The sequence below is a fragment of the Oryza sativa genome, chromosome 1, assembly GCF_034140825.1.
Source record: "Oryza sativa Japonica Group chromosome 1, ASM3414082v1".
In the NCBI taxonomy this organism is placed as follows: Eukaryota; Viridiplantae; Streptophyta; class Magnoliopsida; order Poales; family Poaceae; genus Oryza; species Oryza sativa.
Window position 1 is genome coordinate 33589138 of NC_089035.1, and position 12728 is coordinate 33601865.

General features: G+C 39.1%; 1 pseudogene; it reads left to right on the forward strand.

Moving 5' to 3' along the window:
• Positions 1-700: 700 nt before the first annotated feature.
• On the forward strand, positions 701-11221 carry LOC4326434 (insulin-degrading enzyme-like 1, peroxisomal; annotated as a pseudogene).
• The last annotated feature ends 1507 nt before the right edge of the window (positions 11222-12728 follow it).

The following is a 12728-nucleotide window of genomic DNA, read 5'->3' on the forward strand; positions in this document are numbered from 1 at the left end:
CTAGATGGATTTCATCCAAAGTTAGGGGGGGGGGGCATTTGGACTTTTTCCATTTCGACAATATTTTCTTTTTCAGCTCCAAACATTTACATCGCATTGCAACACACGAGTATTTTTGCTAGTTTTAAAATAAAATGTGAAAATATATGTGCCATTATGTGAGAAAATATAAAAATACTAGCCACACAAATCTGCATGGGTCACATGCTAATTAACTAAAGACAATTAGTCTCATTTTATCCAATGTATTACGGTGAGTGATATTTTATCGAAACCATACAAATGAAGTAACATATTGTCTATTTTCTAGCTCAGAACGCTACTCCCCCCATTCCAAAATATAATCATTTTTATTATAGTGCCAAGTCAAATATTTATAACTTTGACTATTAATAGAACAAAAATAAAAAAGATCAATCATATAAAATTAAAATTAATGTTACTAGGTTTATCATTGAACAAACTAGCGCAACTCTTTTTATTTGAAACATCTTACTTATATCGTTGGTCAAAGTAGCATATCGAAGACTGTCGAAGTATAAAAATGCTTATATTTTGAGACGGAGGGAGTAGAAAATAAAACACATGAATACAAAACGTTAGAATATGATTAAAAAACATGTGATATATATACATGACCCTGGTGTTTGGACGGATAGGAGGAATTCTAATTAAAATAAAACACATGAATACAAAACGTTAGAATATGATTAAAAAACATGTGATATATATACATGACCCTGGTGTTTGGACGGATAGGAGGAATTCTAATTAATTAACCTTTACTCTAGCAACTAATATCTTCATTTACATAGCATTATCCTGTAACCTTTCATCTCAGTCACTGGTGATCTCGACTCGCACACAACTCCACGGACCATGGCTCGTGCGGGAGCTCAAGCGGCAGGACCTTCGGCGGCGGCGGCGGCGGCGGCTGTAGTGTGAGCCTGCGAGGAGCTCGTGTGGTGGCCTGCGTTGATTCCCGACGTGGCGCGAGCTCTGCCGGCGAGAGCTGAAGTTGCGGCGGGCGTGCGCTGCGGATCCCGGTGGCAGCACGAGCTCCGGCGACGACTTTCTTAGGGCCTGTTCGGATGAAAGGGTTTACATAGGATTTTTTTTTGTAGGATTGATGATTCTTTTTGGATTTGCTACTGTTCACTTGTTTGCATCGTAGGAATCAATCCATACCAAAATAGGTGTGGAATAAATCCCCTCCAATCCCTCACTCACAGTGATTAACCGAAGTCCGAAGGGATTTTGAAGGAATACTGTAGCATTCCAGTGAACACAGGAATTTCAAAGGATTCCAAACATCCCCTCCAACCTTTTTGTTTGTGTCTCATCATTGGCTGCTATAGGGTGTTTGAATTCTCCACTTTCTATTTCTGTGTTCCGAATATCCAATCCTATAAAATTCCTCTGTTTCCTAATCCTCCATTTTTCATCATATTCCTGCATTTTTTCGTATCCCTGTGTTCTTTTAGCAGCAAGAAGGCCATAACTGCCGTTTGGAGGGAGATCATTTGCGCCCTTAGGAGGAAACCTCTTTCATTTGCTTTCCTTTTGAAAGTATAGGATTTCTCCCCTTTCCCTAATTAGGAATTTGAGATGCTCTTTCCTTTGATCCAAATGAGGTCATATATAGGAAAATTTTCCAAACGATACCAAACCTCCACGATTCCTCTGAGATTGGACGACCGCGTGGTGGTGGTGAGGAGAGCAGAAGCGAGAGCGGAGGCGGAGAACAAGCGGCGATGTCGGCGGCGGCGGCGGCGAGCAATGTGGAGTTCATCCGCTCGCGCAGCGACAAGCGGGAGTACCGCCGGGTGGTGCTCCCCAATGCGCTCGAGTGCCTCCTCATCAGCGACTCCGACACCGACAAGGTCTCGATCTCCCTCCCCGATCGCTCTCGCCTGCAGAATGCTCGTCGGTTCATCGGCGACTCTCGCGTGATTTGGTGGTGTGGTGCGTATGCGTGCGTGTGTGTTTAACTAACCCCTAATTCCTCGGCGTTGCAGGCGGCGGCGTGTATGGAGGTCGGCGTGGGCTCGTTCAGCGACCCGGAGGGGCTCGAGGGCCTCGCCCACTTTCTCGGTCAGTCCACCGTTCGCTTCCTCTCTCCCGACCTCGTCCCCTTCATCTCCGCGGGGAAGTCTAGTTCGCGAACTTAGCGAGAAAATCTCGGGAAAAGTTCCGAGTTCCGACTGCTGTCGTCCTTTCTTAGTTTCTAAATGAAAAAGGCTATGTCTAATGACGCTAGAAAAAAAATCCCCTAATGATTTCCACCTATTACCGACAGTTATAACCAGCCCGGTGCAAGCTTTTATTTTATTTTTCTGGTTTCAAGTCTGTTTGGATTGGACTCTACTTTTTTTTTTTAAAAAAAGGCAAAGAATATCCACTTAGCTTTCTAAATTGTAAATATAATTTCTAAATAATGTATATAGAGAGAGAGAGATTAAATACATAAAGTCTATACTAGCTAATACATATATATAGAAAGAGAGATTAAATCAAATTTGACTGTAATCAAAGCAAAAATGTCGCCATAATTATAGCAAAACCACTTATTTTTGTGAAGAAAATGCTGACTTGTTCAAAATTCAGTAACCGTTTAGGCCTCTTTTGGAACACATAGATTTCACAGAAATTATATAGTATTTCACACAATTTAAGTTTAATTCCTGCAGGAATTAAGAAAAAAATCCTGCATTGACCATAGTTTTTTATCTGTTCTCTTGTCTTGATTTATTGTCATGGTCTTGTTTGCAGAACACATGCTATTTTATGCCAGTGAGAAATACCCTGGGGAAAATGATTACTCGAAGTATATGATAGAGGTACTTGTTTTATTTAATCCACCATTGAATATTTTTATAGTATATTTGTTTTGTGTTGAAAATATTGGTACATTTATTTTTCTATGAACTTAGTCAAGTTTGAAGAAGTTTGACCTAGAACAAATCCAAAACGACTTCTAATATGGAATACTGTGAGTAATCTATGCTATGACTGGTTTGCATGTGTGCACACTGGCAAACTGCAGACCAAATGCTATTTATCCGTGGTCGTGACCCTAAAGTCATGTTATATCCCATTGTGTTCCCCTGAAGCTAATGTCCATGCTTGCCAGCATGGCATTATGTGCGGTGCTGTTTAAGCGGAAGGACAATGTCCTGATGAGCAATAGCATTGTAATCCTCATCCTATCATATGCCACAAGTTGTTAAAGAGCTACACACATAACAAAAATATTATAATGCTTGGAAATACCTAGGCTATGTTTTTGACAATGGGTTGATGTAAAAAATATCAGCACGGTGGCTATTGCGATGCCTATACATATTCAGAGACAACAACTTTCTTTTTTTATGTCAATGCGGCCAATTTTGAAGAAGCATTAGACAGGTAAGACCTTTTTTTTAATACTTTTAGTTCATTTAATGTATGTATGTGTGCACACGTGTATTTATCGTGTGAGTTGAATATGGTGGTGGTTTTTGTTCTGAAGATTTTTCATGCTTTTTGTTAGAAAATAACAATTTGCATTGGTGGTTTCGGTTGTGCAGATTTGCACAGTTTTTTATTAAGCCATTGATGTCGCAAGATGCTGTTCTTAGAGAGATTAAGGCTGTTGATTCTGGTAAGTTCTGATTATTCACTTTACACATGGTGATTTTTTATGCTATTTGTATCTAACATCGTGTTATGCTTTTTTGGTGTGGGTGGTTAACATTACATTACACTTCAAAACTCACAGTTTGATTTGGAGAGTAGTAAAAAGCATATTTTGGCTAACTTTGCTTTTTTTTCGTCCTAGAACACAAGAAAAACTTGTTGTCTGATAGCTGGAGAATGTATCAGGTACTGCAACATTCCAAATTTGGTAGTTGATATGTTATGTATTCTTCCATGCGCGCTGCCAAATATGTATGACTGTATTAGAAGCTGCAACATTAAAGCATAGGATCATGCATCCTTTTCACTCACAGATCAATATGTGTTTATTCTTTATTTACAAGGCGTGTTTCCTTATATAAATATATCTATAAACAATTGGTGAGACTATAGGCACGTAAATGGTCCTCCAATAAAAAAGAAAGTAAAAAATAGCATGCACAGTACTTTCCATTCCTTTGCTATGAATCTCATAGCACATGCTTCACTGTTACCTAATTTTCCACTTTTTCCCCCATCCAGCTCCAAAAACATCTGGCTTCAAAGGATCACCCTTATCATAAATTCAATATTGGTAAGCAAATAGTTATGTTCAGAAATTGTGGATATCTTACCAGTCATCTTGCTAGCTGTTAAGATTACTGGGTTGCATTTCTTGTGAGAAAACAAAGTGAAGATCCAAACAGGCTAAAATCTAGCTGTTATATTGGTTTTGCAGACCACAATTTTCTTCAGGTCACATTGAAATATGAACAAACTTTCATGAAAATTGACATGTCAATTCTGAAATCTAAATTCATATCATACAATGGTTCAGTTCTCCCAACAGTTGTGCTTTGTAATTAGCTACTTTTCTGCAGTGATTGTATATCCCGTTTGCATGAAATACTATTCCAATTTTTTTTAAAAAAAACAAGTTAAAATGTTTTATATTTTTATTATTATGCTAATTTGTCATTTAATGCATCAGGGAGCTGTGAAACGCTAGAAACAAAACCAAAAGAGAGGGGATTGGACATTAGACAGGAGCTTCTGAAGTTCTATGAGAATTATTCAGCAAACCTTATGCACCTTGTTGTTTATGGAAAGGGTAAATATTACTGGTTAGTCCATTCTCATACAAACTTATCTGTTACTGAGATTATTTATTTATTTTGGTAGAGAGCCTGGATTGCATCCAAAGCTTTGTTGAGCACATGTTTAGTGACATCAAAAACACTGATCAGAGAAGCTTCAAATGCCCAAGTCAACCTCTTTCAGAAGAGCATATGCAGGTAGAAACTTGAAGCAACACCAATTGTGGAAAATGGAGAAGATGGAATACTTGCAACAATCACTAAAAATAAAATATATGTGATGGTTCGGTCAAATATATATATATATATATATATATATCTGTGTGTGTGTGTGTGTGATGGTAGATGACATGAAATTTGCTGTGCAGCTTGTTATCAAAGCTATCCCGATATCTGAAGGCGATTACCTAAACATATCATGGCCTGTTACACCTAACATCCACTTTTACAAAGAAGGTCCTTCCCATTATTTGAGTCACTTAATTGAGCATGAAGGCGAGGGATCCATCTTCCATATCATAAAGGAACTAGGCAAGTACATTCACCAGTTGATTGCTGTACAACTCTTTTGCCTCCCTTATCTACTCATAGTCACTCTAGTTTATTCTTTCTACATGTGAAATATGCTCAATTTTGACTACTTTAGGATGGGCTATGAATTTGTCGGCCGGGGAGGGCAGTGACAGTGCCCAATACTCCTTTTTTTTCAATTAGCATGAGGCTCACTGATGCTGGTCATGGTCAGCTTCTATCTTTAATTATAACTAACATGGCTATTTTGTTTTAAGCACATTTTGTTATTATTTAAGCCTCTTGCGTGCACATGCAATGATTTCAGAACACATGGAAGACATCATTGGCTTGGTCTTCAAATATATTCTTCTACTAAAAGAAAATGGGATCCATGAGTGGATCTATGATGAGGTAATTGCAAAGAACATGGCTTACGCAGTGTGTAAATCCATGTTTTATGGTTAGAAGTTCTGATACTTCTACGACTTCTGATCTTTTCCTCTAGAGTTCCCAAACTACCCAAACAAGAGTTATTCCACATAATTGAGTTTCTGATCTTTTCATATCTTGATTGGAAAAGTTTTCTTTAGGAACGTCAGTTGACCTTTGTTGGGAATATTTTACAGGTTTTAATCATTCAGTGAATTCTATAAGGAATATAAATTTTGGTTAACAAATGGGATATTTACCGAATAGGAGTATAGGACCTGTTAGTTTTGAGAACTTATGAGGGTTCAGGACAGATGTGCTTCTAATTCTGGACAATAGACTCTATCAACTACACTACAACCATTTGCATACAAGTCACGTTCCAAAAAAAAAGAAACATTTGCATATGAGTCGTACTTTCTTTTAGCAAGATCTCATTATGTTTCAAGTTATCATCTCATCATCAACAAATTCAAACATCACTTATTTATAGTATCAAGCTTTTTCTACATGTCTTGAGCATATTGGGATTGATTTAAATAGATAAACTTAATGTGATGGTAACATGTTTTTGAATGTGTTAGCTTGTGGCGATAAATGAAACGGAATTCCATTATCAGGACAAAGTTCATCCAATCAGCTATGTGACAGATATTGTAACAACCATGCGGGTATACTTCTCAATACCTCATTAAGTACATAATGTATGGTTTGCAATTCCATATGATCAATTCTATTCATTGCTGATACACCTCCCGCAAAGCATTATGTGATAACACCGATTACCAACTATTCTATTGTCTAAATTTTCAATGTTGTACTGAAATGTTGGAGAAATGCACCTTTCATCTGTAGTCCATTAGCTATCTTCAATATGAAAGATCTTTTGAACTGCTTGCAGTCATTCCCACCAGAAGAATGGCTGGTTGGAGCATCATTGCCGTCCAAGTATGCTCCAAATAGAATAAATATGATACTTGATGAGTTGTCAGCTGAAAGAGTAAGGTACATTTATGCAGTTCACATGGCAGCATTGTTTGTGCCTCCTATCTATTTACAGTATCTACTATTTAGGTATCTCAACACACAAACATTTATGAATTCATTCTTTTCTGAAGTAAAAAGTGGTAATAGGTTTAAGAGTTATGCATCACTATTTGTCATTCTTACTGGTTTCAACTTCTTCCAGATATGCGATCTTAGAAAGTTAGGCCCAAAATTAGTCAATTATATTTACTTGCCCACTTATTTTCTGACAAGCTGACAAATGTCCAGTTCAGCACTTAAAATACCGTACGAAGCTAAATATTGTGACTTTCCCCTTCCTTTTATGTAATATTTCTCTCTCTCCCTCTTCAGGATACTCTGGGAATCTAAAAAGTTTGAAGGAACAACTGATTCTGTTGAGCCATGGTATTGTACAGCTTATTCTGTTGAAAATGTCACTCCTTCCATGATACAGGTTTGTCCTTTTTGAATAATCTTGATTTTTTGAACTAGAGTTTTCCTCTTATCTTATTCCACATTACATACTGCTAGAATGTGGCTACTTATTGTAATCCATAGAGATAATATGCTAGAACATATTGTCAGTGATTGTTCTACTTTGGCAGCAATGGATTCAAAAAGCTCCTACTGAGAAGCTCTGTATCCCAAAGCCTAACATTTTCATTCCAAAAGATTTTTCACTCAAAGAAGCGCATGAAAAGGTTGGATTTAAATCACCTCGTCTGTGTTTGTTCCCCACATTAGCACAATTCTAAATGAATTGCTGAATCTTAAATATAGTAAATATCTCTTACAAAATAAATGTTTGCAGGTTAAATTTCCAGCAATATTGAGAAAGACACCGCTTTCACGGTTGTGGTATATGCCCGACATGCTGTTCTCCACTCCAAAGGTTCACATTGTAATTGATTTCCACTGTCCGTTAACAAGCCATTCCCCCGAAGCAGTCATTTCTACGAGTCTCTTTGTTGATTTGTTGGCAGATTACTTGAATGCATATGGTTAGCACCACTTCACAAATAGTACAAATATTAGCATATTTATCCATATGTTAATAACCCATTTGGGTATTTACGAAATGTTTGTGCCTTTGCAGCGTATGATGCTCAAATTGCTGGTTTATTCTATTCAATATATCGCACTTCTGCTGGATTCCAGGTTTAGTCAGTGAACTACTTTATTGTTCTCATTTAGTTTCCAAGGAGTGTTCCAGCCAAAAAAAAACATTCATTGTTCATGCAACATTAGGTTGCTTTATTAGGATAGTTTGAATTAAACTAAAACCTTTTTACTTTCTATGTAAGGTCTCAGTAGGTGGTTACAATGACAAAATGCGGATTCTGCTAGATGCCATTATGAAGCATATATCTAACTTTGAAGTTAAACCGAACAGATTTTGTGCCTTGAAGGTAGGTAGATTCAGTTATTTTGGAGTTTAGGTTTCAATATTTAATTGTTCTCTTTGTTTGAACTTTGTGTGCATCAATTTTTTTTCGACCGCTGGATTTTACTTTTATTAGGCAATTGTTATCTATCAAGTTGTAATTGTTAGACGATCAAAGCTTTGTTTCATTAAGATTGGGGGAAATAATGTTTTAATTACAACAACATGAAGGATTTTGTGCCATATCCTGTAAGCTTCAAACGTGTGAAAGCAAATATCACAAATAACAGTTCATACTCCTAATTTAGTAATCTTATTACTGTTTTCAGTTCCGCATGCTGTATTATTTTGAACCTGCCAGAAAATTATCAAAAATAGTCAGATCACATGTACTTGTTTGGTCTAACTTGTTTGTAATGAGCTTTGTTCTCGGTCTGTAGATAACAGGCTCTGCCACGGACCAATTAGGATCTTTTGACAATGTCGTTTTCTTTCATTGATTTATTTCATCTTACCATCACAGGAAACTGCTGTCAAGGACTACCAAAATTTCAAGTTCAGCCAACCGTACTATCAAGCTTCAAACTATCTCTCCTTGATATTGGAGGATCAAAATTGGCCTTGGGTTGAGAAACTTGAAGCTCTTTCTAAGCTTGAACCAGATTCTCTTGCAAAGTTCATACCACATTTGCTATCGAAGACATTTTTGGAATGCTATATTCAAGGTTAGGTGGAAGTTATTGTTAGTCGATTCATCATGTATTTATATTTGCTAAGGACTGTAACAGGATGAATTTCCAGTCGTACTTATCGATTAACTTTTCTCCTTCTAGGGAACATTGAACCAAATGATGCTACATCTATTGTCCAGGAGATTGAAGATACTATATTCAATACCCCTAAGTCTGTGTTCAAATCAATGTCTCCATCACAATATCTGATTAGAAGGGTTATCACCCTTGAAAATGAGTTAAAGTGCTACCACCAAATTGAGGGCTTAAATCAGAAGAATGAGAATTCATCAGTAGTCCAACATATTCAGGTAAATGTCCCTGAGGCCTCATCTTTCGTGCAAGGGATGCAACTACTATTAACAAAAGACATTACTGATCCATGATCGCTAACTTCTGAACTAATGTTCACCAAACTGATTACAAATTGTTGATCTTGTTCCTAAAATTCAGTGGACTTGAGGCTTTACCTACTTCTATTTGCTAAAATTATTATTACATATCGTACTGGCATGCAAAGTAATATGAAATACTCATTCAACCACAACAAAATTTGAAGTACAATTACATGATCAAAATAATTTCTTAATGTGAAATTCCTGAACAATGTAGCCAAGAATGAAAAGGAATTCGTCAGTAACTATAGCTTATTGAAATGGTTGCTTGTGACTGAACCAGCACAAGGGACATAACGCATAGTTTCCTTCAGTGACATGTTCGATTATGTTCTATTGACTTTTTTGGAGAACTGGGGACATACTTGAGCCACCAACTGATGTTCTAGCTACTCAACAACATTTGACGTGAAAAAAGAGTGACAATGCGAGAATTTTGATCAAGTTTAAGATGTATAAAGTTTATAGCTCATTTTTGGGGCCTAATTTTCAATATCTTTTTGAGCGGAAAATTTTAACTTGAAATGAGGGCTATTATTTTACTAGTGTGATGTCTCACGAATTTGAAGTTTGAAAAGTAGAAAACATGATGATATGTAGAAAGAAGCATGTGAGGATGCCAATCATAGTTTGATATTTATATTCAGGTTCATCTGGATGATGCTCTTTCAAATATCAAACTTCAACTGTTCGCTTTAATTGCGAGGCAGCCTGCCGCCAACCAGCTACGAACTATTGAGCAGCTTGGCTATATAGCAGATCTTTATGTAAGGTACGTAGCAGATGTTTTGTCTTAGACTTGCTGCTTCTTACTTTGCCTTTTGAGGAGATATTGACCATTTAAATCCTAGCTTACAATGAATATCCTTGTTTACCAGATCTGATAGGGGAGTCAGGGCACTCGAGATTGTTATTCAGTCCACAGTAAAGGTACATGTTCAAGGCTAGAATGATTGGCATGATAGTTGTTTATTTCTCTCTAACTGATCTTATGTTGAACGCCTAGGATCCTTCATATCTTGATGCTAGAGTTGATGAATTCTTCAAGATGTTTGAAAACAAAATCCATGAATTGTCAGACAAGGATTTTAAGGTTCTTAGCTTCCATTGAATCAAGCTTTCGTGTTTTCAAATTTACATGACACTTCCTTTCTTTTCTCTTCCTGAAGTGCTCACATCATGTTCTTTCAATTCTTCTTCATTTTGGGGTAAACTTCCACATGCATAATTGTATACAAAATTTGGAGGGGTTGTAATCGATAAAAGAACAGGGATATATGATGCATTATAGTTGAATTTATCTAAATTTGTTCTTTGCACATCAATGTAAAATCACTTAATATGACATTCTTTTTGCAGAGGTATGTAAAATCACTTATTGATTCGAAACTGGAGAAGTCCAAAAATTTGTGGGAGGAATCCGACTTCTATTGGGCAGAGATTGAGGCAGGAACTCTCCAGTTTGATAGAGGAAGGTCTGAGGTAAGTGCTCTGTTTTCAGCAAATAGTTAATTGTTTGATGGTATCGAATATAATGAAAACAGGTTATTAAGCACAGGATAACTTCTCAAAGAAAAGAAAAGAGTTGTGCGATATACCTCTTTTGCAGGTATCTCTCCTAAGAGAGCTCAAGAAAGAAGAATTCATCGAATTTTTTGATCAGTACATAAGAATTGGTGCACCTCAACGGAAGACATTAAGCGTACAAGTCTTCGGCGGCAAACATTTGGCAGAATTCAAGAAGGCTATTGCCGAAGCTGATGCACCCAAAACTTACCGAATCACTGACATATTCGGCTTCAAGCGATCCAGGCCTCTGTACCGCTCACTGAAGGGAGGGCCAGGCCGGATCACAATGGACTGACAGCTAGTCAGCTAGAATTCGTTACACTCTCAGACGCTCTTGTAGTCTTATACACGATTTGCTATTCTTCTGGTATGAATTATAATCCACTAATGACGCACTTCCGGATGAAAGAAACTATAGAGTAATGTACGCTTATTTAATTGTTTTGTGTTTCCTTCCGAGTTCGAACAACTGTACACTGTGTGTCTGTGTACAAACACATGAGCAACCGAACATGATGCGCAAGAAGACGCCATGAGTTGTACGCAGCTGGCCGGCGATGCGTCGAGCAGTTTCCACCATGCGCGCACGCGTCACCCACCGAACGGGCTTTGCCCTACCTGCGGCGGGAGGCGCCCCACTCGTAGTAGCCGCGGCGGTGCCAGCGACAGCGGAACGACCCGCGGTGCGCCGTGGGCGAGCACACGCAGTAGTGGTGCGGCTGAGCCTGATGAGGCTGCTCCCGCCGCGGCACGGGCGGCGGGGAACCCACTCGCGCCACCGGCGGCGCCCTCCGCCGCTTGACCTCGCACCCCGGCGGCAGAGGCGGCAGCCCAGGATGGCACATGCTCCGGCACCAAAGCCCTCACGGCGAAGAAGCTAGTCTAGTTTCTTCTCCACGTATTATAAGAACAGCAACCGGGATGGAATCGGGTTCTGGTGTTTTCGGATGGTGGCTGGCTGGCTGCGAGAGGTTAAAGAGAAAAAGGGCGGGGGAATATCTGTGGGCGACGGCGCGTTGGTTTACCGATGAATAGGCGAAAGGGGAGAGGAAGCGGAGGGCTGTGGGATCGCGTGGGGAGTGCGTTGGCGCGCATGCTTCCGCGGGTGGATGGGGTTTGATTTGGTTTTATAGCTTCCTTTCGGTGCACTCCAGGCAGCCGGTTAGAATTGGAGTGCGCGGCGGGTCAGGACAAGGATATCCTTCGTCCGGAGACTTCTTTGCGGCGGCCACTTCTGGTCTTGTATTACCCTCGTCCAGGAGAATGCTGTGCCTGAACGCTAACGGATTGCTTTGAGCGTCCGGCTTACCTGGCATCTACTGTTCCAAGCTTCTATACCCTAGCTAGTGCATCTTGGCACTATGGTAGTATGGTCCATATCCCTATAATCATTCGTTAATTTATAGCTAATACACTAGAGAATTGCACATTGTTGTGTATTAAGAAAGAAGTTTTTAGTACATGTCGTCCCGGCGACAAAGCAGCCTTAGGAAAAAAATACTAGGGGAAATCTCATGAAAAAAGACTACCATTGCTATACGTTGGTCTAGGCGTTGGCTCTCCTGACCGTGCACCGAAGAGCAGCTTCTTTTGCAATCTTATCGAAGACGATCAACTAAGGAAAGGGTTGATTGTTGATGACCCGGTTGTTTTGTTCCTTCTAGATCACCTAGGCTACTAGGATAACAATTGTGTCGAAGCATCTTCTTGCTGCAGGGATTAGGCTTCTAGTGTGGAGCCACCAGGCTGGGAAATGGTCATCCGCAACCGGGAAGCAGTTGGGAAGATGGAGCGCAGATAGAATCCACCACCAGACCTAGCGTGGCTGAAGCTTTGTTTTGATGTGAATCTCCTCAACCCATCCGATAAAAGAGGGGAGGTGACAATGGTTCGGAAGGTAAACGTTAGATATGAGATGTGTAGAACTGTACTTATTTTGGGATGG